General features: G+C 39.3%; 1 protein-coding gene across 5 annotated transcripts in view; it reads right to left on the minus strand.

Moving 5' to 3' along the window:
* MYLK (myosin light chain kinase) overlaps positions 1-25,951 on the minus strand; it is a 223,844-nt gene that overhangs the window by 187,745 nt on the left and 10,148 nt on the right. For 2 of the 5 annotated variants that reach the window (XM_050899518.1, XM_050899521.1), the window contains one exon: positions 1,533-1,588. The exons of the other annotated variants lie outside the window; for them this stretch is intronic. The gene's annotated coding sequence lies outside the window, so the exon portion shown is untranslated. The remainder of the gene's footprint in view (positions 1-1,532; positions 1,589-25,951) is intronic. 5 annotated transcript variants of the gene reach the window in all.

Raw genomic sequence — 25,951 nt, forward strand, 5'->3', positions numbered from 1 at the left:
GCTCTCGTCAGTCAAATTACTGCTATTGTTGTTTTTAAAGGTCACAGCTACAGTGGACAAAATAACCCAAATCACCTCATTAAGCTTGAGTTTTCCCTAAATTTCTCTGTTTCACACAAAAACCTAACACAAGCTTCCCTTGCTGCTTCTACACAAATCTCACACTTGAGCACGTTCTGGGCAGACACACACTTGTGCTCACTCACTCATAACATTTTTGACCAAAAGTTTTGACCAAAGTGAGTTCTTGAAAACTGTAGAAGTGGGATTAAAGCTCAAAAGTTTGCCCCTGTCCTGTGCTCTAAGGCTGTCTGTACACTCCAGTTTTTCCCTAGCTTACCCGTGCTACAGTACAGAGATTCTAGCCTTCATTTGGCCCATTTCAACATGATTTACAGGAAGACAGCCTGCTGTAACTCAGGAGTTAAAGCAATATGGTAACAATAGAGAGATTAACTATCAAAGTCACATAGGCTCTAATGAGGCTTTCCCTTGGCACCAGTTATAAGGATACTTTATAACAGATATCTGTCCTCCAAAAATAAGACAACACTAATTAGCTTCTTAATAGGTCTTCAGGTAGACTATAAACTGGACCACAAACTGGAAGTTTGAACTGAATTCAAACTGGCAACGGAGAACTTTTACTGAGTTCAAAGTTAGGAGAGATTATTCCAATCATTTTGTCTGACTTGGTGGGACACAGCCCAAAGAAATCATGCAAGAATTCCTCCACTTATTTAAGATCCTTTAGAGAAGACATCCAGTCACTCTAAGATGTCTCTAAAGCCATATTATTATTTTTTAAGATTGTTAAACATTTTGGCATCTCAGTTCTAGTGAGAATTAAACTCTCCTTCAGATTCCAACCTCTGGGTCTAATTCTACCATCAGTAACCTCCTGTCCAGGTAAGTACAATTCTAATCAGTTAGAGTCACATTTTCATCCTTTTGAAAAGTTAAATGGACTGAGCTTCTTTAGTCTCTGGCTTCAAGGCATTTTTCCAGACAATGAATCATTCTTTTATCTCTTTCCTGAATCTTTTCCAATTTCAGCCTCCTCTGTGAATTGTGGCTACTAGAATTGGATATGGTAAGTGTATAATGGTCTCTGTGGTGTTACAAAAAAGTGACATCCCCACCTCTCTCCTCCATGATGTTTATTTCCCTTCTCCACCTCTCAATAAGGGCTTAATCAGATCTCTTGCCTACAGCATCACAATGACAGTCCTTATTTCCTTGTCCATCCAGTACTAGCCCCAAAACTTTTCCAAAGCTGCTTTCTCAGATGTAACATCCCATTTTCTGTGACCCACATTCTGCTCCCATATACATGATCTAACAACTGACTGTTAACAAACATGAGTCTGCCTTGCAGTAAGATCCAGATTAGCACGTTATTATACGTGCTTCTTACATTATTGGTTAAAAAACAAATATAAAAACAAACAAGGGGAAAAAAAAACCCAAAACCTGCTCTGCCCCACTGAGGCTTGCATGGTGTCAATAAGTCCTTAGAACTAACCACTCACCTAGAATCAGAACACGGTGTACTGCAGTCAGGGTGCTTCTGATATGAGGGAATTTCCTATAAGATTTCAGTAGAAGCAAAGGTCAGGAGACATTAATGGTTTTGTACGTGTTTTATAGAAACACTAATTTGAAACACAGTGTGGATAAAAATAAGTATTGAATTTGATCCATTTCCACTGACTCTTGGAAACGAATACTGGGTTTTTACTGATGTATTAATAAATGAACAAAATTTAACCTCTGATGGAATTGATGCCAGTGATGGATTTATTTGGAGCATTTAGCCTGCTAATCACATTAGTGAAGGCCCAGCTGATAGAAAAACCACCCCTAGAGATGTTGCTACTTTCCCTTCCAGAAACACTAAGAAACAGCTAGTGAGTGATTTAGGAATTTTTCCATACATATCATTTATACAAATCTTCCATTGCTTCATGCTAATGACAGTCAGACAGGTAGCAACTATCACAAACTGGGAAAGACAATTTCAGCAGAAAAAGAGAGCTGGGATTTTGCTAAAGCTGTTTTCTACCGAAAAGCTCATAAATGGAAAATTATTTGGCATCTTCATTGGAGCTGAATTGGCAGAGTAAGATGGAAAGCAGTTCTGTATCTCATTACTGCCTCTACTATCACTAGCTGGAAGTTTTGGAAAAACAGGCCCCTTTCTGTTTAGATACAACGGTGCTGTCGCTCTACAGAGTGTCTGGCTTTCTCTTTCCTTCTCCTTGGTATGGATGACATCTGCGTAGAAAGGCTCTTTGTCTTTTTAAGGCTTCACCTACTGCTGCTTATTTTCTACCTGACATCTATTTCTGATATCATAGGCATTTCCTAACTAACAATTACAATGTCAGCAAAAGACAGATCGAATGATACCCCCCCCCCCCCCAACACACACACGTAATCAAGTGTTTCCGATTTAATTTCGGTTTAACTTGGTGTAGCATGCATTTTCATTAATTAGTTAAATGCAGATAAATTTAGCTTTCCAAAAGAGGACTGCAAATTAGCACGTAGAAAGAGCAATATCAACAGCTACCCAATCTTCAGTCGAACCGAAACAACACCCGGATAAGGTGAGCAGTAAGTGCTGGGAAAAAGCAAGATGTGTAAGAAAAACTCTGCTTTCATGTCAGGATTCCCCAGAAATAAAGGATGATGGGAAAAAGAGATCAAAAGCCATGATACATGCTTGACTGCAGTAGGAGAATTATTTCTAAATAGCTGCATTGATAAAGGAGACATAACAGCTACTTTAATAGAACAGGAAAGGTGTTCTTACATCTCATGTAAGCCTAATCAAGGCAGTACAGTATTCTATAGACATATCTAGGCCAGTTCCAAAGCTAAAATAGCAACATGAGCATGCTAATCCACTGGACTAATTATCACTCTTGAGACCTAAGCTAATTTTTCTAGGTGTTTCTTCGTGTAAGATGTATCAGCACAGAAAGCAAAACTGTGGACTCTCAATATTTTACCTTGCTTTTCTGGTTTAGGAAATGCAGTTTCCATCCAGGAGCAGCAGAAATCTGAATTCCATCATTACACTGTTTAGAGCCTGACACTGGAAAGACAACATGGTCTACCATGCAGAACAATCAAGTAGTAGGAATTCAAACATCTGACACTATCTCTGGATAAAACCATTTAATCTTTCTTTCTCTTTTTCTTCTTTTTATCTTTGGTTTATGTATTGAAATTCAGTGCAAAGAATCTGTGTGCTTGTACAGAGCCTAGCACAATGGCATCACAAGCAATCTTTTTTCAGTGCAACAAAAAATACTACATCTTTTGTTTCCAGGTTCTCACAGTAGGGTAGGGCTCTGTCTTACACTTAAAGATGTCTGGAAAATGGAATACTATATCCAGATTAACGCAGAAGAACACAAAAGCTTAAGTCAGCCATATAGCACAAAGAACCACAGTCCCTTCACACGTCCAGTCTTTAGCGACTCATTTCACAGCTAACACTGGAAATTAGCCCCCCACCATCCTCTTCTCTCACTAATAAATTGACTGATTTCTCTTGAAGTCACAAACACTCAAAGGGCACATTTGTTACAATTGTGCTGTATGCGTTCAGACAAAACTATCTCCAGTCAGATTGGGCTCTTTAGACACAGTGAGATCAAACAGCTCACAAAATCCTTTGATGGAAATTTAATTCTTTAAAAATATGCACGAGGTAATTGAAAACACATTTTATGATATTTCAGATTATAAACAGTAGATCTCTGGCTGGGTTGAACAAATAGCATTAAGCCTTTTTCTTCCTTCTGAAAAACCACAGTGCTTGGCAGCATGAGGCACTGATGCGTCTTCTGTACCAGTACAGGGAAACCAGTGTTTATAATGAAGAGCTTGTGTCAGGATGCAACTTGCACTCCAGCAGAAGAAACTACTTCTAAATATCAGTTATTGTTCATTCAAAGCCATTTTGTGATATTAGCATGTTTTTCCAAGTTCTAAGCACAAGGCCTGGGTTTATTACATTTTTCCTCCGCCCCCCTTCCCCTTGCACAAGTCTTCAGGAAAAAGCAAAAGTAAGTATCCTTTGCTCACAACCTCCAGTCTTATGATCAATCCTATGCACCCTCGAAAGCAGAGACATTAAAAATCATAAGATAAACGTTCAGAGTATAAAATCCAATTCAAGCTTTGCTCACTTGATATTTAAACCTCTTTGTCTTTGCTAGTACTATGAAACATTGACGAAACAAATCTGTAGGCATGCTTTATAGAAAAAACAGTTACAGAAGGAGGCACATAGCTTTATCCATTAACTATCACTTCCACACACACACACCCCAAGATCTGTTTGGTTCCATCACTAGTACTTTGTGCATTTGCTATATGAACAAGGAAGTTCTGAGCAGCAAATGCCATGGGCAGTCCAAAACTTTAGCGCTTCATGCTGCCAGACTACTCTAACTTTGCTTCTATTTGTGCAACAAGACAGAGGCTTGTGTTAGGTGTCAGAGATACCTCAAGTAAGAGCAGGACAACCAAGGCCTCTTCATGTTCCTCTAAAAAGACAGGATGTTAATGCGATGAGGTGGGGTGAATGAGGACTTTTCTGGCAAAACCATTTAAGAAAACAGTACCTTTGTCACAGCTAAAGCATTTCATGGAAAGATACAGGCTAGTCTGAAGGAGGTCATTTCTAGTCAAAGAAAAAAAGTGCAAAATCAGCCTTAACTCACCCCAATGGAGTCAGGACCCAAGAGTCCACAGGTATTCAGAGACTGTGGGAGACTGCTTCAGACTCTGCCTGAATCACACACGAGCTATGAACTTCAGTCTTCCACATGACTTAATGCATGGGAAGTGCATGGGAAGTGTCTCAATGCATTTAAAAGGTCTTTTAATAGTAAGAGTATAATGAGTCCGTCTCCCCTTTCTCCTGTCCTTGAGGGAAAAGAGGTGGGGGAAATCCAGAACTGTCTGGGGTTCCTTCTGTGGCAGAGACACAGAAAAATCTGCACGCTCAACACACCAGGAGTTAGGCTTGATTTGAGTGCATATTGCTCTTCATTATCTGTCGCATTTTTGACAGACTCTGAGTAACGCAGTCCCTACACTTTCTCCTCAAACTAGAGATTAAACTACCTCAGTCCTAAAAAGGAAACAGCTATGATTTTTATTTCCACAGAGTTGATGTTTCCCTTCATCTTCCAAGTCAGTGGCCCTTGAAAAATACAGCAGTTTTACTCCTGAGTTGGAACAACACAGACCAAGGAAGGTTCCAAAAGCAGGCCAAGACTGATGTAGCCTTTCACTAAGGTAAAACGCACGTTGTTGCTTGCTTCAGCTTCCTCACTGCTTGAGCCACAGATGAAAGCACAAAGACAAACATTTGATTAAACAATGGTACTCACCCACTCACTCTCTGCTTCCCCTTCTGCCTACTTATGTTGACAGAAGTCTTTTCATTGTGTGGGGGGATTAAAGAGAAGCCCTTATTTTATGGAAAATGCTTCCCTCACCTCAGAAGAAACAGTTGATGTTTAACCTAAGGCTTCCTAGTTTGTTAGTTTCACTAGAACACATACAGCAACTGAGAAATCTATGAATTTGAAATGGTAGGGTATCATCCACACTTTAAACCAATGCTCTTGTTTTCCCTGGATCACTGAAAGAATGTGCTGCCCTTTGTACAACAGGAATAAGAAGTTAATATGTGAAGTCTAAAAGGCTCCACTCTTCCATAAACTCATTTTAAGGGATTCTTTATCATAACTAAAGTTTTGAAAAGTGAAACAATCCAAAAGGACAGTGAGATCTAACAATAAATCAAGCTTTAAAGTGAGAGCACTCTGAAACTGTGCAGGAATTACAATTCATTGTGTAGGGAGGCATCTGCACCTAGGTAAAACCTACCAAACCAGTGGTAAGGCAAAACTGAATAGGCTGCTCATTGTTCTGCACCACTCTCCCTGGGTGAAGTGAAAGTACAGGAAAATGAAGTCTTTCCCTCTCACAACTAAAGATAGAACAATGCAAATCCCAGGGCAGCATTGACTTGTTAAACAGTTTCTGCTGGCTCTATTTTAAAGCTCTAAAGACTTTGAAGTGGAGTTGTAAACTCAATTGATTTCAAACAAAAGGCTAATGTAATCCACTTTCAGCACCAGTACCATGCTGGCAGTGAATACTTCCTTCTCAGTAATAGAAATTACTTATTAGGATTTAAAGCAATTCATTTCAGTGTTTTCAAGTCACTTAAGAAGTTGGATAGGCATGATCTTGGCTGAATTCAGCCACAGGGAAACAAAGCCAATCTCTGGACCTGTTTTACTGGGGAGACAGTAAGGCCTCCAGGAACAATGGCATTAATATTTGACACATTCATGTGCCCTTTTTGTCCCAAGCTGCTTTCCAGGTATTGTAGTTTTACATGTGAATTGTTACACCCAGCCCTGGAGTGCAGCCATCTCTGAGGTGGGATGCACAGCTTTAGCTGTGCAAGGTCAGCAGGATCAATTAGGGTAGTAGTAGACACTGCATCAGCTTAAAGGACTGGGCAGCTGTCAAGATTCAGACACTGGAAAATGAATGGAGAGTTTGGGAAATACTGGCCACTTTATAAAATTTTATAACACTTACAGGTCATGAAAATGAACCAGTTTAGGAGTTTGTGGCAACAAGATCAGAAGTCTCCGAGAACAGCCAAATGGAAAAAGATCTAGGAGGGAATTGATTAGAAGAATATGGGACAGACTGAATGGAATTACCAATTATAGAGAGTCTAAGAAAAACAGGAACAAGTGGAACACAGAACAGGTCAAAGATTTTAAACCTTTCCAATAAGTTTCACAGCATTTGGCCCCTTCCTTTGGAAAGTACATGTGATACACCAGGGAAAGTAATGAGTCAAGGCAGAACGTGAAACTAGGCAGATTTTAAGGTGGCCCTGACATAGTTTTACATGTACACGAAAGCTGCACTGCCTGTTTCACTGTGTTTTTGAGTTTCTAAACAAAAGGTAGGACACGTGTTAACAAACCCATTGAGTTGGGATGGAAAAACCTGCAGCATAATTTTTGAAGGCCAGTGCTCGGCAATGGGCACCCAGGACAATTCAAACCCAGAAGTGATTCAAACTTCCTTGGGTAACTGCAGGCCTGTTCAAGGCCCAAGGAATAGAATTAAGATCATTTTGTCCAGCAGATGTAGTCTGGACTAGATCTGCTATTTGACCTTCCAGGCCTCAGGGCAAAAAATCTACTATGTCATTAATGTCCAAATGGATTTGGACAAGGACAATCTGCTTCCAAGAAGCTTCTGTAAAGGAAGGACACAGCGTAAGAGGATTTTGCTATAACTAATTATAAATGTTCAAATTAATATTCCCATATTGTTGACAGTTTCCAATGTCTATCTGCTCCTGGCTTCTGCAGAACTGACTTCCATGCGAATCCAAGAGCTGCTCTTCCTGGATAACTATCTACACTGAATGCCTTGGAAAGCTTTATTACTTTCCTCTTCTGCATTCATACCACTTGACTTCATCCCAGACTGAAGCACTTTGAGGCTAGCAGTCTTTTCCCCAAACTGACACTGAAGTCCTTTAACATAACAGCAATTTGAAAAATATTAATAACAATCTGTAATTAGAGCAATTAAGTCATGTTTGATATAGAGAAAGAGAAAGGAGATTTTTAGATGCATCTCAGCCTCTCAGAATGGTTATTTAGCAGCTGGAGCTGCCTTAAAATAAAAGCTTATACAGTAGATTTCTTCCATGTTCTCTAATTCAGATGAACACAAAACCATTTTTAAAGGGCACACTAATTCCTCCTGAGCCAGACTACATAGCAACAGCACTCTCCCTCTCAAACTAATCATTTTGTGCTAAATGAAAAATAGAAATTACTCTTTACTTCTGCCAGCAACAAAATAAAGCATGCACTTCCCTATCTCATAAACTTCTACTTATCAGGTAGGAAGCATACTTGGTCTCTCCTCCTTCAGACTAGATAGGTAACAACTCCAAATCCAGTAAGTAGGCAAAAGTTTTTGCACGCCAAGGGTGTCAAAGAATTCAGTGAGCATGAGACTGCCAGCAGGCAAATACATGACTAACTCCAGTTGAAATGTTATGACAAAGGTCTGTTTTTCCCTTTCTCTTTATTCACTTCATACTTTCCGTTGTTTACTGCTGCTCATCTATAGCTAATGTTTCTTTAATTGAGCAGACTTGGGCTGCACAGATACTCAGAAGCCAAGTGTTTAGCTCACCCTGTGCTGTTAAAAGACTGCCCAACACAATATTACTCACCTTCATTACATACCCTCCCATTTTTCTAGCTGCTTTGATGCACAATGAAACAGTTAATGTTCACCTTTAAATTTTTATCAATGCCATTTGAATTAGCGATCCATTGAATGAATGAGAAGAATTCACACCTCAAGGCTTATTGTTTCAGGCTGCCTGCCAACTCAGGTGGCTATGGCCACAGCAGTTACTGCACGCTTTAAAAGGTTTCTTCACAACTACAAAAGCTAGAAAATTAGTTTGAAAACTTCTGGTCATAGAAAATAGAGTATAACTGTGGTATCTGTCTAGCCCCCAAACTTTAGCTGGTCCTTTTTAAGGAAGCCTGCCTCATTGATTTAAAAGTCCTGTGTTTAAGCGACAGTTCTTTCATTTTCCTCAGGACAGCATTTTTTGACATGACATCCTTCTTAGGAAGGCACAAAAATTTCCTCAGCTCCCCGAAGATGGCTTGCCTAGAGTTGCATACGTTCACTCTGTATGCAAGCTGTATTTTAATATGCATGGCCAGGGAAGAAAGCTGTCACCTCTGCACTCCCAGAGGAGTGTGAAAGCTGGAATATTACATAAACAACAAAAATAGGCAGTGGGCCAGATAGCAGAAAGGAAAGCAGTTCTCATTCCTAAGTACTTGCTGGTTTCCTATTGATTGTAGTGGGAAAATTCCAAGTTCACACTTCCAGTCTCTGGGACAGCAGCAAAAATATACACACTTTCTGAGCACACCACTACAGAGGTTAACGAACCAGCAGGCCCCTGCAGCTTCACTGCACTGGCTCACACACTGCTAATGTGACACTGGCATTGACCTGGAATTCACTCACGGCAGTTACAGGATTAAACAAGCAAAATCCAGAACAACAAAACCTCACGTGCATTTTGCCCATGTGAAATACAATTGTCTATCACTCATCAAAGGAGCTTTACAGAGCTAACAGCTTACAGTATCGCTTCCTTCAAATTCACAAACATGAACCAGAGCACCACACTTCCATCCCTTCCATGACAAAAGCAGGAAATTCCCCCCCCCATTATTTCAAGGGAGGAATACTCAAAACCGAAAGTGGACAAACAGAAAGGTTAGTGGCTGGAAAGAAGCACCGGTCCCAACTAGGAAAGCAACAGCTAAATTACCTAGATAACAACAGTAAATAACTTCAATAAATACAGGTGGAAAAGGCTTCCAAGATGATTAAAATGACAGCAAGTGAAGCTGAAGTGAGTGTATAGATGCTGCAAAGGAGACAAACCAGAACTGGAATCAGCACCTCACAAAGCAATTGCTCTCGTGAAATTCATGGAGTCACACTGAATAGGCAACTCAGAGAAGTTCCTGGATGATGCTCTGGCAGACAGGGCTATCGTGTGCCTTGATGTATGAAGAGAGGAGTACAGAATAAATATAAGGATGTATTTGATCATTAAGTGGATCGTTACCGAAATATCATGTTTGTAAATGGAGTCAGACAGCTGGAGATGTTGGAAAGCAAGCCATAAAAATGCCCCAATGTCTCATTCTTATGCATATCCTATCTCCAGTGACCATCAGTAGCACTTGCCTTGGGAAAGAACACATAAAGCCAGAGTAAGCTTACAGCAATTCTTTCCCAAATACACCCTCCTGGCTTCTGGCAATCAGCAGTTTATGGACTTAAGAAGCCAGACCATCATGTTTCATAGTCCCTGAGTTTAACCTCTATGAATTTAACCTCTTCCTGAACCCATTTTGGCCTTCTTGACGTTTTATTGCAGTCAGTTCCACAATCAATTGCACACGCCTTGTATTAAAAAAAACAAACAAACCCAAAAAACTTGTTTTAAGCTTGTTGTCTGAGTTTTACTGAGTTCTCCCTTTATTCAAATGAAGCTACGACTGATAATTCCTTGTTTACCTTCTCCACACCATTTCTAGTTTTATGACACCCTCAGCGTCCAACCAAGATTGTTTCCAAACTAAAGAGTCCTAGTTTACTCTCTGGTCCTATGGATGTCATTCCATACCTCCGATTTTTCTGCCCATTTCTGAATCCTTCTCAGTTCCATCAACCCTTTCTGAGTTATAGTCAGAGCTGCAGATATGAGTTTTGAAAATGCCAGAATAAATGTTTCTGTTTTATTCTGTATTAGAATTCCTAACTTTGTTATTTGGCCACCCCTGGAACTGACAATTTGAAAGAATTATCCACAGTAATGCCAAAAACACTTGCTTTACATAAGAATTTAAATTACATTCTCCATTAACATATTGCGTGGGGATTCTCAAATCCTCACTTGTATTTATTACTACAATACCTTTCTGATAGTCAATCTAGAATTAACCCAGATACCATGCTCAGCACCACAACATCTCCCCAGTGCAGTAAACATAGGAGAAGACTCATTCCACTTCAGTAAAGTTTTTCAAGTAGAAGGTTGTTTTGGGAATAAAGCATACCATGAATTAGTCTCATATCATCCCTAGCACTTATGACATTTGACGTAGAGCAGAGACAAAAAGCTGCAAAAACCATTCCCCCCATTTCTTAAAAGTCAATCTATAACGAATAGAAGCCTGAAGAAATGCTGTGTGCTTGATTCTCACTCTCAGCACTCTTGCTTTTTCCCCTCCTCCAAGAGCATGATATGGGGACATAAATCAGTAGCCTCAATTCTTCACACACACCCATCCACCTCCCAAGTTAACAGAAAAGATGAAAACCAGCTGCCTTCTAATTTGCCTCTGTTCTAAGTAAGTGATTCCCACATTTATCAATATTTCATCTAGCTATTTTTTGGCACCAACATTTTCCACATCACTTAGAAGTGGAGGGGTGACTAAGGATGGGAGGGGAGAACATAAATATAACCCCCACACAAAAGAAAAAAACCCCACCAGTGTCAGGTTTCACAGTGGGACACTTCCTCTGCAAGATTATTCATTGTCTTTAATGATTTTTTCCCCTGCAACATGACTTTAAGTCATTTTCTTATTTTGAACAACCAGAACAAGCAAAACTAATATAGATTCCTTTGGAAGTAAAAGAAAGCTCCTAATTCACTAGTAGTTCTTCAAATGTTAACTTAGACAAATATTGACCAATACTAATCCACTCGTAAAAAACAAATAATCATTCAGTATATACCTCAAAGGGTATCTGGAAAAGGTTGCTTTTTTCTCACCCACTGAGAGCTTCCAGGTTCTGTGCATGCAACATTGGGTTCCGAAACAACAACTGGCTCAGGACACTTCTAAGATACCAAATGCACAGGTTGAATACTGCTTGCCTGGACAGCAAGTGAGAGAAAATTATTTCCAAAGGCTGTTGGAAGGCAGAACTGTGGTTTTATCCTAGGAATAGAATATGCACACACACTCCCTCCATAGCACAGGAAAGGTCTCTGCCAGCTCCCTGGTAACCAACTTTCTGTTTTGTTGACTAGACTGTTAGAAAACGTTAGGGAAAGAAAAGCATGGCTTGGCAGTAATGCCCTGGACTCAGAAGACATGAGTTGAGCCACTATCAGTTTGTGTGAGAAGGGGTAACTACAGTGAGCTTTGTCAAGGTACTTCATCTTTCCAGGACAGAGTTCCTCATCTCTTTGCTTGTAAAAGGATGGGACCTTTTAAGTGGAAACTCCTTAGCCCAGAAGCTGTGCCTGTTAGTGCTTGTACAGCAACATGAACAGGTTTCTAATCTTCAGTCTAGAGGGATCTTGTATCCACACCTTAAGTATCAGCTGCTACCAATGACAACATTCACCTCCTCGTTCCCATCCCCCCACCTCCAGTTCTCATATTCTTACCTGTCCCTTTTTACTAACTCTAGCATTCACCCAAGCACAGGGGGCACTGGATCAGGACTGAAAATAAAATCAATCACATTACATCCAGAAGGACCAGAATCTGGTTTGAATATATTCCTCTATTCCAAGACACAACTTTCCAAATGTCCCTGCCTACATGCTGTCTCAGAAATACATTCTAGGTTAATGTTACAATATTCCTTAAATTCTTTGTTAAGGAGAAGACAGTGTGGACGTAGGTCCATCATGCCAAAGTCATGTCTAATCTCAAGTAAAAGCTGGTAGCATGCTTCACTAACTAATCCAAGCCTATCTTTGTGTACAGTTCAGCAGTCAGTTGATGTGCTAATATGAAATGTTTTCTGCAATAGTCAGGATAGATAGAACATCCTACCACACAGTGAGTTAATAATTTGATAATAGGATGGTAAAATTTAGATGACTGCACGTGGCCTACCAAAGTGACAACAGCACATCCAAAGAGGCAGAAACTGTCCACGTACCTGTGAGGAGAGGCAAAATTACCTCCTACTGGACTGTCAGATGACCTGCCATCCTCAAAGAAATCCCAGACAAGACAGAGATAAAACTCACAAGCTACACCAAACCAAGTTTCTCTTGCATGGATATACATTGGACAACTGCATTGTCAGAATCATAGTGTAACATTCATTTCCTGTTTGTTAGAGAAGATTTGATCTGGCAGGTAAGTGATTTTCTGAGCTTTGTCACCTGTGCCTTTATAAAAAAATCTTTCTAACAGTATTACCTATTTTGGATTTTAAAAATAAATATTTGTATTCAGTGCAACTTGATTCAAAGTATTAAGGATTATTTAAATGTAAAAGGCACCTCATTCTTACGGAAGGAGTGATCAGCCTTAAAACAGGCATACCACAATGCGCTTGTAATGCTCAGCTTTCCAGTGCATTTCTCCAATATCCAAAAGATATAGGAGGCACCTTCAGTGAATTGCACTGACAGTGGAGATGTCCACACATGCATAAGTAAACTATCAAAACAAGGGTCATGTCAGGGAGCCTTCCTGGCATGGAGTGCAACAAACCCCAGCTATAGAGCTTGTGACAATAAGTCTGCTCAGATAGACTAGGAAATTCTGTGATTCTAGCTGTACAGGAAGTTAACCTAAACCATCATATGAGTTATTTCTGGCATTACCCATTTAGTAACAGACTTTCATAATAGATTACAGGTGTAATTATATGATTCAACATGTATGTTCTTCACAGACAAGTGTTTGCTTGCAGAGAGCCAAGCTGACATTAACAAAGCACTAATGCAAGCTCCAGAGAGAGAACCTGAGTTATAGTACTTTTGACTCCAGTCAAAAATGTAACGCTCTTTTCACGTTCAAAGAGAAATTACCCAGTTATTACAGAAGCAAATTGTTGCAGAAGCTCTCTACAAGGCAGGCAGAAAGTTCAAATGCAACTATATTCCTTCTAAAAAAGGACTTCGAAGAAAAAAGATGTACTGTGGTGAGGAACACAACACTGAACGAGATTACTGCTTTTAAAAATGTATGTGATTTTACAATCTTTAAAGTCAGGAGCACTGGTCTTTTATACTCCAAACAGCTAGGCAGATATTCTACAGCTACCATGGGGAGTTTTAAGAACATGCATCTTTATGCTCACAGAATATAGCAGTAGATTAAGAGATGTAGGACATTATGATTTTCATGAAAAATCAATAGACAGAGATTGTTTGTCACATCAGAAAAAAAAAACCCACAAATGAAAATATGATCAAAATGTACCATTGTTTGCAGAGATCCAGGAAAGTTCAGAATCGGGATGATGGAGACAGCTTCGTAAACTATAAGTCGAATGAGCTGTCCAAATGTATAAACTATGAACCAGGACCCCAGACAGACTGCGAGTTCACCAGTTTTGGGAGATGCTATAAGAGGTCTTTATCTTTCCCAGGGATGAGGATGAAAGAAGGAAAACTAATAAACTGATAACATAACGGCAGAGTCCCAGAAATGTTAGCTGGAAAGGATCTCCACGCATCCCTAACCCAACATCCCACTTGAAGCAGAACTACCATCAACACCTGATCAGATCAGCTGTGGTTTTGTCTAGACAAGCCTTGAGTATCTCCACAAACAAAGGTGCCACAACATTTCTGGGTAACCAATTCCAGTGCTGCACTACCCTCCTAAGCTTCAACGTGAACCACTCAAGCTGCAACTTGTGGATACTGCCCCTCATTTTTCCATCTGCCACTACTGAGAAAAGCTAGGCTGTTTCATCTTTGTAACTTCCCTTCAAGAAATTGTAGGCTGCTATTTGATTGACAGCTCAGTAGCAAGGCTATATATGAAATCTTTGAAAAATCTCCCACTAGAGTAGGAGACACTTAACAATGAAATCTCTTTGGAAAGGAAAGAGTGAGACTGAAGAGTCCAATTTTGAGTTTCCCACTAATTTACAGAATTTTATATTAAATACAATAGCACAGTATAAAACAGCATCTTTCATTAAAAGCAGAGTTTAGTTAAAAGTGACATTTTTCTTCCACACTATTTAAAGAGAAATAACTTTTGCCCTGGTGTCTGTGATTCCCAGCTCTCTACGCCTCCCAAGAAGTGAAATAAGAAATTTCAAATGTAAGCTTTTTTTCCCTTGAGGTATGGGTGGAAAAGGGGAAGAATTTAATGAGTATTATCTGCTCGGTTGGCACTCAGGAGGGCTATGACTGAGAGAAAAAAAAAAAAATGCAGGGAATATGTAAAAACGGATTTCATTACAAAATATAAATAGTTTCTGCAGAAACATCCATTTTAAAATGAATTATCTTCCAAGTTTACTGTCATCATCACAGTCTAAGTTAGATACTCAAATTTATGCTATTACAGGACATTTATACTAGCCTGTTTCCTTAACCAAAGCAAACACACAGTCTAACTAGAATAGTATGTTTAAAGTTAGCATGCTTGTGCCAAGACATTGCACTTTCACAGTTATTTGCTCTTCTTCCCTCTGCTTCTGAGCACCTTTGGGATATGTCTTCATAAAGCAGCTATTGAATCAACATACAGAAAATTAATATTTTGCAATATGCATTCAAATTACTTTAAAGGTAAAATTTTGGGCCAACTAATCAATTTGGGGAAAAAATTAATCCATTTACCTCACTGAAGCCAAAACTCTTCCCTAGGTAATTCTCCCTAACTCTGAAGGTCAATGGATTCAATGAGTACATAATGTTTCCAATTCAAACTACTTGTGTTCTTAGATGAAAACAGGCTAATGATCAGATCCAGATTGGGTGCAACTCCAATGATTCCATATGGTCTCCAACACTTTGAGAAGAATAGTCACGGTAATAAGCACCAGCTGATCTGTCCAAAATATGAAGCTGCTCACGTCTGAATGAAAGTTGTCTAAACCTGGCCATTCTCATGAAAATCAGCATTTCCATACTGGCCCAGTCTTCTATGCACAGAAGTCAAGCTGCTAAAGAAGCACAAAGAGTTTTTCTACCCTCTTTCTAGATAAATTTCTCTTCTTATTAGGTTGCTTATTCAGCCAATACTAAAAAGTTCAAGTCTAAGAACTGCTGCTGCAGTTTTATTTAAATATTTTTTTTATTTATTTATTTTTTTTTTTTAGTAAATGTATCACAATTTAGACAGAGACGTGACTGGTATGCTTTCAATCTTAAAATATGTTCTATGCAGCTGTAACTTAAGAGTTTTGTGCTTATTTTCAGAGTACACTTAGCTAAGAAAAATCTACAGAATGGCAATTTTGAGAAGAAGAATGGAAGGAAGAACTCCAACACCACAATATTTGTAACATGAAACAGCTTTTTTCTAACCAGAGCTTGACCCTGGTTTTCAAAGGTAAAAGCATCAGTTATGAAAAGGTGATGCTTGGTGAATTTCCCAATTGACAAAGGATGATTAGGACGGTGGGCAACATGAAACACTAAATGTACTGTGCTACTCACACTGAGTTTACTTTTAAGTAAATGGTTCAGTTGCACCATTTATCAAAGGAGAATAAACACAGACATGAAGGAACATGCATATTTGAATCCCACACTGGTATAAAGTTGTGTTTGCTTCAATATAGGTGAGTAGGGGGTGGGGGTGTCTAGTTCTTTTTCTAAGAACACTTGAATGCAGTTTTTAACAATTACAACAGTCAAAGTAAAAATGAGTGGAGAGGGCACGTAAAATGCAGAAAGTGGGAGCTGGAAGGAAGCAGTAGTCTGTCAAGCCAATTATTTGTCTAAGCCCTTGTTTTCCCCTCACCACCTTTTTCCCAAATCCAACTAATAGGGAAAAACATCAAACAGCCAACAGCCAGTATCCCCATTGGAAGACTGGTATCTTCTACAGAGTTCAGCTGCAACGGTATTCATGTTCTTTTAAGCCTCTATTTGAACAATGTCACTATGGAAACAGATCTGTGATGCCCTGCACCTTATCAGGCCTTCTCTATTTAAATTCTTTTCTTGTGCTTTCAACAAAGCCGTTCACTGAACCTCAACTAATCCAAGATTCTGTTAGGGGTGAGGTTTTTGTTTGTTTTTTTGGTTTTGGGGTTTTTTTTCCCCCCTCTTTCTCCTTCGCTAGCCTGTCTCTTCCAAAAGGTTCTCTCCCCGACTAATGCCATCTGACAAGTTTTGTTTGACTCGCATCTCTTCAGTTCCTAGCTCAAAAATATTATGGCTGTATTTATTGCCAAACAGATTCTATAGTTTTTATTCCTCGCCCTCCAAGTGACATAGTTTTCAATGAAAATTCCACTCATTCAACAGCAACTTTTTCATTTTGGTTTTAGCTGCTAGGAATCTGCCTGCATCTACATCAAATGTGCCTGCAAGTTCTCTCTAGAGAATTCCTAGGTTAGAGGTATAAGGGTTACATCTCTGTAATACCAACAGTTTATCAGTTCCAGATGCATATGGAATCCCAAATCCTGTGTTTACAAATTCCAAATATTAGAATACTTTTGGGGAACAGAGAACAGGAGGTGAGCTGGGAAGCTTCAAGGTTACTTTATGCAAATGAAAGAGGGCAAATCTGGGTGTGCCCTCACTGCATCCAAATCTGGTGCATAGGCAAGAGCCATAGCAGTGCTTTTGCAAACTAAGCAAATGCTATAACCTCTACAGTAGTGAAATGCATGCTATAATCCTCCACCTAAGCAGATATGAGCCAAACATTATTTAACCTTTGAGTTTTTGTAATATTGGCCATAACTGTAATTTAAAGCAAGGCTACAAGAGACATGTTTAAGGGAAGTTTCTGGTACTTTCCAGTGTGGGGGGAGGTGGAGTCTTATCAGCTTGCATGAGAGTTTTGTGAAGAGGAGGATGGGAGTTATAAAACAATTTTATTTTATTCGCTTACTACCTTTGATATTCTGGGTTGGCTGAGGAAGCAGAAGATATGGCACCACAGTAGCCTAGGACATGCTGTGGCTCTCAGAGTTTCCAAGCTGGACTGGTATAAATACAAAGGCAATTGCGATTAACTATCCAAATGAGCTTCACAGTGAAAAACTAATCAAAACCTCCTTATGACTTCCACTGGGACAAAGCAACTGTATGTATGTTGATGCTTTAAGAAAAGGTAAAACTGGAAGGAAGCATACAACTCAAACATTCTCCCTTTCTATATTTAACTGCATTATCTCTAGGCTTTCATTGAGCAAGCTGTCTGATGGAGGCAGGAGCAGCACAATTCACAAGCAATACTCACTGGGGTTCAGTTACTATTTCAAACGGAAATAAGAAGGACTCTTAAGAACCTCATAGCAAACCAGTTTCATGTTGTTGCTACTGCAAATTTATATTTTCTTTACTCTTATAATACACCACCTAACAGCTTTTGTGAGGTGTATAACATGACACATTGTAGTAATATATTTTAAGTTATATTTTCCCTGATACTTGCACAGCTTATTTTGGTTTACTGAGGAACAAGTTTGACATATGGCCAAGAAGAGGACCTGCATACCTAAACAAACGTTACATGTTCAAATCCTTCAATCCAAAAAGGTAATCAAATTCACATTTTTTCCATGCATCTAACCATGGAACAGCAGCCTTATTTCCTATTTCCACACAGATCAGGATCTTGACATTCTATTTCAGCCCATACCCAGGAGAACCACAGCAAAACAGGTAAGCTCCCTGCTCCCAAATGCAGCATTGCCTCCCTGGAGCGTCATGACAAATGCATGACAAAAGCAACATAGTTCATAGAGAACACATTTTTCAGAGAGCTGCTCAGATACTTTGTGCTAAATTCCACTGATGTTCAACAGAACATAGATACTTCTGAAAAATGCTACCTACACAAAGCAAAAAAGGTAGAGACCAAATAATACACATTCCAGCTTCATCCCTAGTGCACTAACGGGGAAATTTTTAATCTTTATTTTTAGGAACTAATAGACTTGGCACAAAATAAAGTGTTACTTTGTGTTACCTCTCACGTTCTTAAACTAATCATTCTTCCTAAGTCATCTCTGGCAGCTACTACTCTGCATCATCATCGCTTGCCATTGAAGGACTAAACACACTACTGATTTTCAGGGACTTAAAAGTTGGGATATAAAATGAGGAACTAGGAAGTACCGTGCTAATTTAATTTCTTGCCACAGTGCATCTTTCACTGGGTAAGATCAGGACATTTCCAGGGACCCTGTGCATAAGGCTATCAGTGCATCCAACGTCCTCTTGCACAGATGCCAAAGGAGCACAGCAAGAGGTCAGCTGTGCCTTTGGAGAGGAACAGTTCTACACCCAAAGCTGCAGTTTTGCAACCTAATTGGGTTAACTTCCATGTGTATGTACTCTACTGGTTCATTTTGTTTCTCACTGTAAACATCCCTCTGCTGGGTTTTAGCCTCACTCTTGATAGCATACTGTTAACAGATATCAAACAAACAAAATCAAACAGAAAAATACTTAAATAAAACAATTCTGAGTAACAAGGGCTGGGATAACCAGAGACATAAGTCATGGGTGTAAAATGAACAGTGAATATATTTAGGTTAGAAATCAAAAGAATGCTTCCACTTTGGCAGAGGAGCAGCTTCCACCAACTAAAGAAAGAAGCCTAACTCCACTTAAAGATCAGAGTATGAAAGAGGTTGTATGGCACAGCTATTGTATATAAGGCTGGACAGGCCTCCCTGGACCACTGGGTCTCATTCCCTGCAAGGATAGTACTGAGTTGGATACTTTGTGTACCATGTTATCCTTTCATCATGTCATGCAGTTTCCTCTGAAATTACTGAGAGTTGTGCTTACATTTCTGAGGGCAGATCTGGGCAATTTGCCTTTAGCCTCATACCACTGAATACACTTCCCTTTCTCCCTCCCTGCCCACAACTTTGAGAATTAAGCTGGGAACATAAATCTCTATTTCAGATTTCCTTGGTTTAGACAGACTAAGCCAAGACGCTCCCTGCCCCTCTCAAACATCTATAGCAATGAACCCATTTTGGAGTAATTTCTTCTCCTATGGAAGACACTAGCCAATGATATTGATATGTATTTTCTCTTCACATTAATTTGATTTTGTAATCCAAACTAGAGCAAGACTTCGGTTGCTTCTGTATTCTTCAGGCTGCTGTGGGTCCTCAGAAGACGACCCAAGTGGTGAAATGAATTTGGAACACTGGTTTTCCTCGAAAGCTTTCTCACAGAAAGCTTTAGTGATCCTTCCACTAGAGACTGCTCACCAGACAGTTGCCATTAATTACTGCATGGGAACATTTGGCCAGATATACACAAGACACAAATCACGCATTAGGGATTTAGTTGGTTTAGAACTATGGCAGAAGGAGTTGGCTTTCTCCCGTTGTGTCTTGTGTGCATCATTTCAAATCCCTATGGCATTTTCACTGGCCTGGCTGTAGACAGAAGCAGGTAGGTCTCAGTAGTGAAGCTGATGAAGGACAGGTCACAAACTGAATTTAAGTAGGGAAGTGGAGCTTTGCCAAAACCATGAGCCTCTCCCTCCTACACTGCACACTACCAGTCTAGAGGCTGTAACAAGTTTAAACCCACCATTAAACCTGTGTCTAAATGGAAGCTTCTATTTCATGGTCTAGAAGAAAATTAATTTGATGATTACGAGAAAAACTGAGTTACAGTCTTGTTGGCGCAAGCAGTAGTAGAACCAGCTGCCAGTCCTCTTGGAATGAGGAGGCATATTGCAATAAGAACCACATTTTCTGTAAGAAATCTCAGAGAACATTACTAGCAAGTTGTCTCTAACATCTCCGATTTATAGCATGGCCTGGCTCAGAACCACTGCAATTTCAGAGCTTCCTCGCAACAAAAACTGTTATTAAAGTTTGAAACTCTGCCCAAAGCTTTTATTCCTATAGCAGTTTATTATCTCCCTCTCTTCTAGTGCTAAAAGTCCAACAGTACAATAGTCTCCCTAGGTTATATGTTAAAATGTGCAACAACAGTTCAGAGCTACAGCATGCACCTTCCAATAAAGCACTTTCTGTGCAAGCCACTGGGGGCATGTGGGGTCCTGAGGTCAGCAAAACACGTCATCTGGTTCCATCTTGATCTCTTCTGACATTAAAAGAGATCAGCAGATAAGAAAAAGAAAATTGTGCCCTAGCATTTCCATAGGCAGAATCACGCATTTATGTGGATGTGATGTGAAACAGTAATGCAATGAATGTGGAAGACAAAAATCCAGGGAATTTTCCATCTCATTCATTATAAGTTATCATGCACAAAATGTTTGTACACTACTGTTTGCACAGAGAACAGCTCATCTAGACACAGTTGAACTGGTTTTAAAATGAGTTAGTGACGGTGAAACAGCACAGCTTGCAAATCCCGCCAAGAAAGTAAGCGAATTTTCAGTTTATTAGGATAGGGACTTCCCACTGAGTCCGGCTCCTTTCCCTTCAGAGAAATGAAACATTTTTCTAGGAGCAAAAGAACTCAGATCCAAAGGAGGAACTGCATTGGGACACTCCCAGTCTCCCAGCTGATTCTTCTGCCCAGCAAGTCTTCACTTAATATATTGATATATGGAAGAAATCCCCTTGTAAGGAAAAGGAGATTAGAGGTTAATCTTTGCTTTAACAATAAAAATAAGAAGCCGCTTCACAAACCATTGCAGTCTCATGGGTTAAATGGAACCAGCTGTACATGTGGCCATCGTGCAAACAAAACAGTATGTCACTAAAAAGAAGCTATTTCTGGGCAGCACAGAAAAGTGGATAGGACACTACAATGTTGTCACAAAGGGACAGTTCAGTCATTTATTCTGACCCACTGGATACTGTCAGCAATTCAGTTTAACCCTTTCACACCTATATTGAGACTGATCAGTGCTCCCTGAGTGAAGCACAAAATACAGGAAGACAACTCCTAAACAGTGGTGTCTCAAGAATTTCTAACAGCTGCTGCCTGCTGCATTGACTGAACTCAAGTCTCTGAATTAAATCCTGTGAAATCCAGTATTTGCCCCAGAAAACATGTCTGGGATTATCCTATAGATTCCACATGCACAGGATACATGCAGCTTCAAAAGACAGCTCCCTGCTGACTGAAGGAGGAGCAGGTATTACAGGGCTTTTAAGTCTCTGCAAGCAATATAGATATCATATCCTTTTACTGTATTACTCTATAGACTCCAATAAATCTATAGAATTCAGCTTACCACAAGGCTACTGTTTTTCAGAGCGACTGACCCAATGACTGGTATTTATTTGCTGAGACAAGCTCCATAAAAAAAAGAAAAAATCCACACTATTCCAGCTCATCACCACAAAGATGACATCTTGTTGCCAATCTGCCTGCCAGGAAACCATCTGGAAACAATATCAATACCACAATCTATAGGCATCCCTCCAATGCATTAATCAGGTCAGAGTTCAATAACTGACAGCATCTTTAAGAACTGGAAAGGATAAAGCTGTGGTAATAAGGCACAGTCAAGATCAATCCCCAGGGCCTAGTTAGTTCTTCCTCTCCTTTGTTTTTTTACTTTTTTCTTTAAAAAACATACAGCATTAGCATTTTTGTCCCCAGTGTTTGGGTTTAAATTTACCATTTCACAGAACTTCTAAGTGCAAGCAAGGCCTCGCAGTTTGACACACACACACATAATGGAAAATGTCTACCGCCTCACTGAAGCAAGTGCAAGTCCTCTCACATACAAGCCAGGAAGAGCCACAGACTTCTGCCTTGACAGAGTTATCCATATAAACCCTTAAAAGGGCATTGAAAAAGTCTGGAGAGAATTAAATGGGGCATGACAATGATTTGGAGATTGGGAAAAAATACATTAAAAAAATATAAATATATACGTATATGTTTATTGTAGCCAAAAAATGTACAAAGTTCAGTTTAAGATGGTTACAAGGTTTCTTATCACACAGAGCAGACATACTTTCAGAGGGAGACTAGCAGTAGCAGATGCTAAAGTTATCTCAGAGAAAGACATACCAAAGCCCAGGGGCTGGAAACTGAAGCTGCAGAAATCTAAATTTGAGAGTGCCTTTCTTCTAAAGCACGAGAAAAGGTAACAAATCAGGGAAAAAAGAAAAAAAAAAAAAGTGTTGCATGCAATTTTGGTCTCCTATCTTTCTTTCTCAAATAAAAAAAAAAGGTGGTTTTCTAGGAAAGATGTTTTAACAACACAAGTTATTGAGTATGTTATAAGACCAATGAAAAGACACACACTTCTGAAAAGCAGGGATTAAAAGCAGAAGCACAGCAAATCCCCCTAGATTAAAGAAACAAACAACTATTCAGTTTTATCAGTTCAGTACAGCTCTCCATTAAGAAAAAAAAAAAAAATCACTGCACTGGAAGTAAGCAGCCGTTTATATCTTGGACAAAACTCTTTGAGGGCAGTGACAAGGTCTTCCTCAGTGTTTGCACAGCAGCTGGCATAACACAACTCAAAGTTAGTTGTTGTACTACGTAACTCCATAATACAAAAGACAGCAGTCAGCCCTTGTTCTGAATTTAAGTTAACCAGAACTGTTCAAAATAACAGCATCAAGTCCTGACACTGAACCTAAACTCAGGTTTTGTTTCACAAGTTGAGATTCAATATTTGTCAAACCGGTCAAAGCTTTTTTTCTTCCTAGTAAGCTCATTTTTTTAGTTTCCAGAAATCTTTGTGTCTCCTGTAAGCCTGGAAACTTTGCAGAGCAGTTTTCCTATAAAGCATGTTCAGGTTCTCTCATTTGAAGATGGAAAAGAGTGAATAACGTTGTCATCTGGAAGGGGCAAGGTACAGGGAGTTCATGTAATATGTTCAAAGGGTGATTTTTAATCTTATTTATTTATTTTTCAGGCTACAAACTTCCAAAGGTAGCTAGTAAGAGCTTCATGTCCAGTTTATAAGCACCTAAAAATCTTCTTGGTCTGCAGATGGGGTGGAATAGCTACAGATAATAATAAGTCAGAGTTAACCTCTGAAAAGGGTTTTTACATTGAGTCTCTCATTGTGGAAGAAATTAATATTTTGGCTTGCCACTAGATCAGTTACATATTTTTGAGCTAGTTAATCCAGTTGAGCCAACAGAACTAATATTAATGCAAGTAGACGGCAAAATCTTACATTAGAGTCTCACAGAGAATTGGGCTAAAAGATTGACCCAAAAATAATTCTCCAATGAGCTCCAGAAATTCTGCATATGAAGCATGTGATTTAAAGGTAAGAACTTAAATATTCGATAATACCTAAACATTCTCATGGGTACACTTGCATTTATAAGTGACTTTTCTGTTTGTTTTTTTTTTCCAGTACATTAAGCTAAATCTAGACTAAGCCTACATTATAGGTAATGTAAGTGTATTAAATCACAGGTTTTAGTCAGTGAACGCCTAAATTGATTTTAGTTATAATAAGACAACTTTGCATTCAGACATGGAATCAGAAGATTCACCTTGCCTACCTTTTTTTTTAGGCCTTAGAGAAGTCCTTTCAAACTCCTTTCCCTCTGATACTTCTTTGTAAAGTGTTTTGAAACCTAGTGATGAAAGTAGTAAGAACTATGTATTTGGCCATATCATTTGAAAAACATTCTAGTAGAAATCCTGCAAATAATTCACATTAATGAATGTATTTTACAGTTAGAAAAAACATAAATTAATATGCTGTTGAAATTATCGATACCTAAATATCAGACAAGTGAAGTCTGGCTGGAGTAGCTACATAAACCTACCAGTCTAACTGTAAAGTAGAAAATTGTATCTAGATAACAAGCAAAATCCTTCTGAAGCCTGGCACTGAGAACAATTCCACAGCTAAATACCTCCACAGAAGTCAATGATCACAAAAGATCCTGACAGCCACTGAGGTTTCATTTGATAAGAAATCACTCAAGAGAATGGATTACAGGACTGTAAGAAGTCTTCTGTATCATGAAATCCAGTTCCTCTTTATGACATGCAACTGTTTCACTTAATATCATTTCCCTTGCACATATTATAACGAAGTGATGAGGTACAGGTTTTCACCACAGATGTTATTCCAGTCAGCTTTGATGAAGAAATTGCTCTGAACAATTTCACTTTCATTTTTTCACAGTAACTGTTAAAGTATACAACACTACATCATTATTTAGCTCCTCATATGATGGGGAACTCCTGCAACTCATCAGCAAAGTCATCACACAGAGACAGCGTGTACATTTCCAACACCTTTCTGGTCCAGGCAGATATGTAGTAGGCTTGAATCCAAGACCTTCAACAGCAAAGCACAGACACATAGCTAGATTTGAAGCAAGATTGGTCCAGCACTCACAGGTTAAGAAAAGGCTCAAACAGACAAGCTCTGCAAATTTAGGTGTTTCTATTTACAGAATGCAAGGTGACTGCTATAGCAGGGGACTGGATGTGGCCCAGAAAAAAACCACTCAAACACTCCAGTCCTGTGCTCCTAGTAAAGACAATATATGTGACTTTACTGATATAGTGCAAAGAGAACACAGTACTAGGTTTATTCAGCTATCTATTATTCGTTAATATTAGCTTTGACTAGCTAAGCAATACTAATCAACAATAACTTGTTTGCATATCTTGTTTCAATGCTGGATTGCATCTGTAAAAGTAGCCCTTCAGAGTACATCTGTAGAGAATAAACTTCCGTACTGCTCCTTCAAATGCATGCGCATGCTTTATGGAAGAAGGACAATCTTCCAGTAACTGCACAGAAATTAATATAAACACACTTCAGCTCTTGTAAACATGTCCACAGAGACCTCTCATATAACCACAGAGTATTTGCCTTCAGGTTTTTTCCATGTCCGCAAAGTGGGAAAAGCAAGGCTATCTTCTTCCTGCATTTCTGCCACTTCACACAGCCTGAGGGCTCCCACAACTTGTGTATTGTGATCTGCTCTCCACATACCAAGAAGGACATAGTAATGTTAGAGGGGTGCAGAAAAGGGCAACCAAATGGAAATGGAGCAGATACTTTACACGGAGAGACGAAAAAGGCTGGGACTCCTAAGCTTGGAGAGAAGGCAGCTGAAGGTGGATACAACCAGGTATAACAAAAACCCATGAGCTGCTGAATGCAGAACTGTTATTTGCCAAATCCTACAACACTAGAACAAGGCAGTACTCACTGAAACTAGCAATAAACCCATTTAAATAGAAAATACTTGTTTACCCAGCAGGTTACAAGCTTCTGGAACTTGCTGTCACACAAGCCTGTGAAGACAAAGGATGTCCATGGGTTCAGAAAGGGATTAAACAAACTCTTGGACACCAGGACCATAAATGGACACTCAGAGGACTAAACAGGTACATATCCTCTAATATTCTTAACACTAAGAGCTGTGGAAACTGGAGAGGTAG

Source organism: Gymnogyps californianus, chromosome 7 (assembly GCF_018139145.2).
Source record: "Gymnogyps californianus isolate 813 chromosome 7, ASM1813914v2, whole genome shotgun sequence".
In the NCBI taxonomy this organism is placed as follows: Eukaryota; Metazoa; Chordata; class Aves; order Accipitriformes; family Cathartidae; genus Gymnogyps; species Gymnogyps californianus.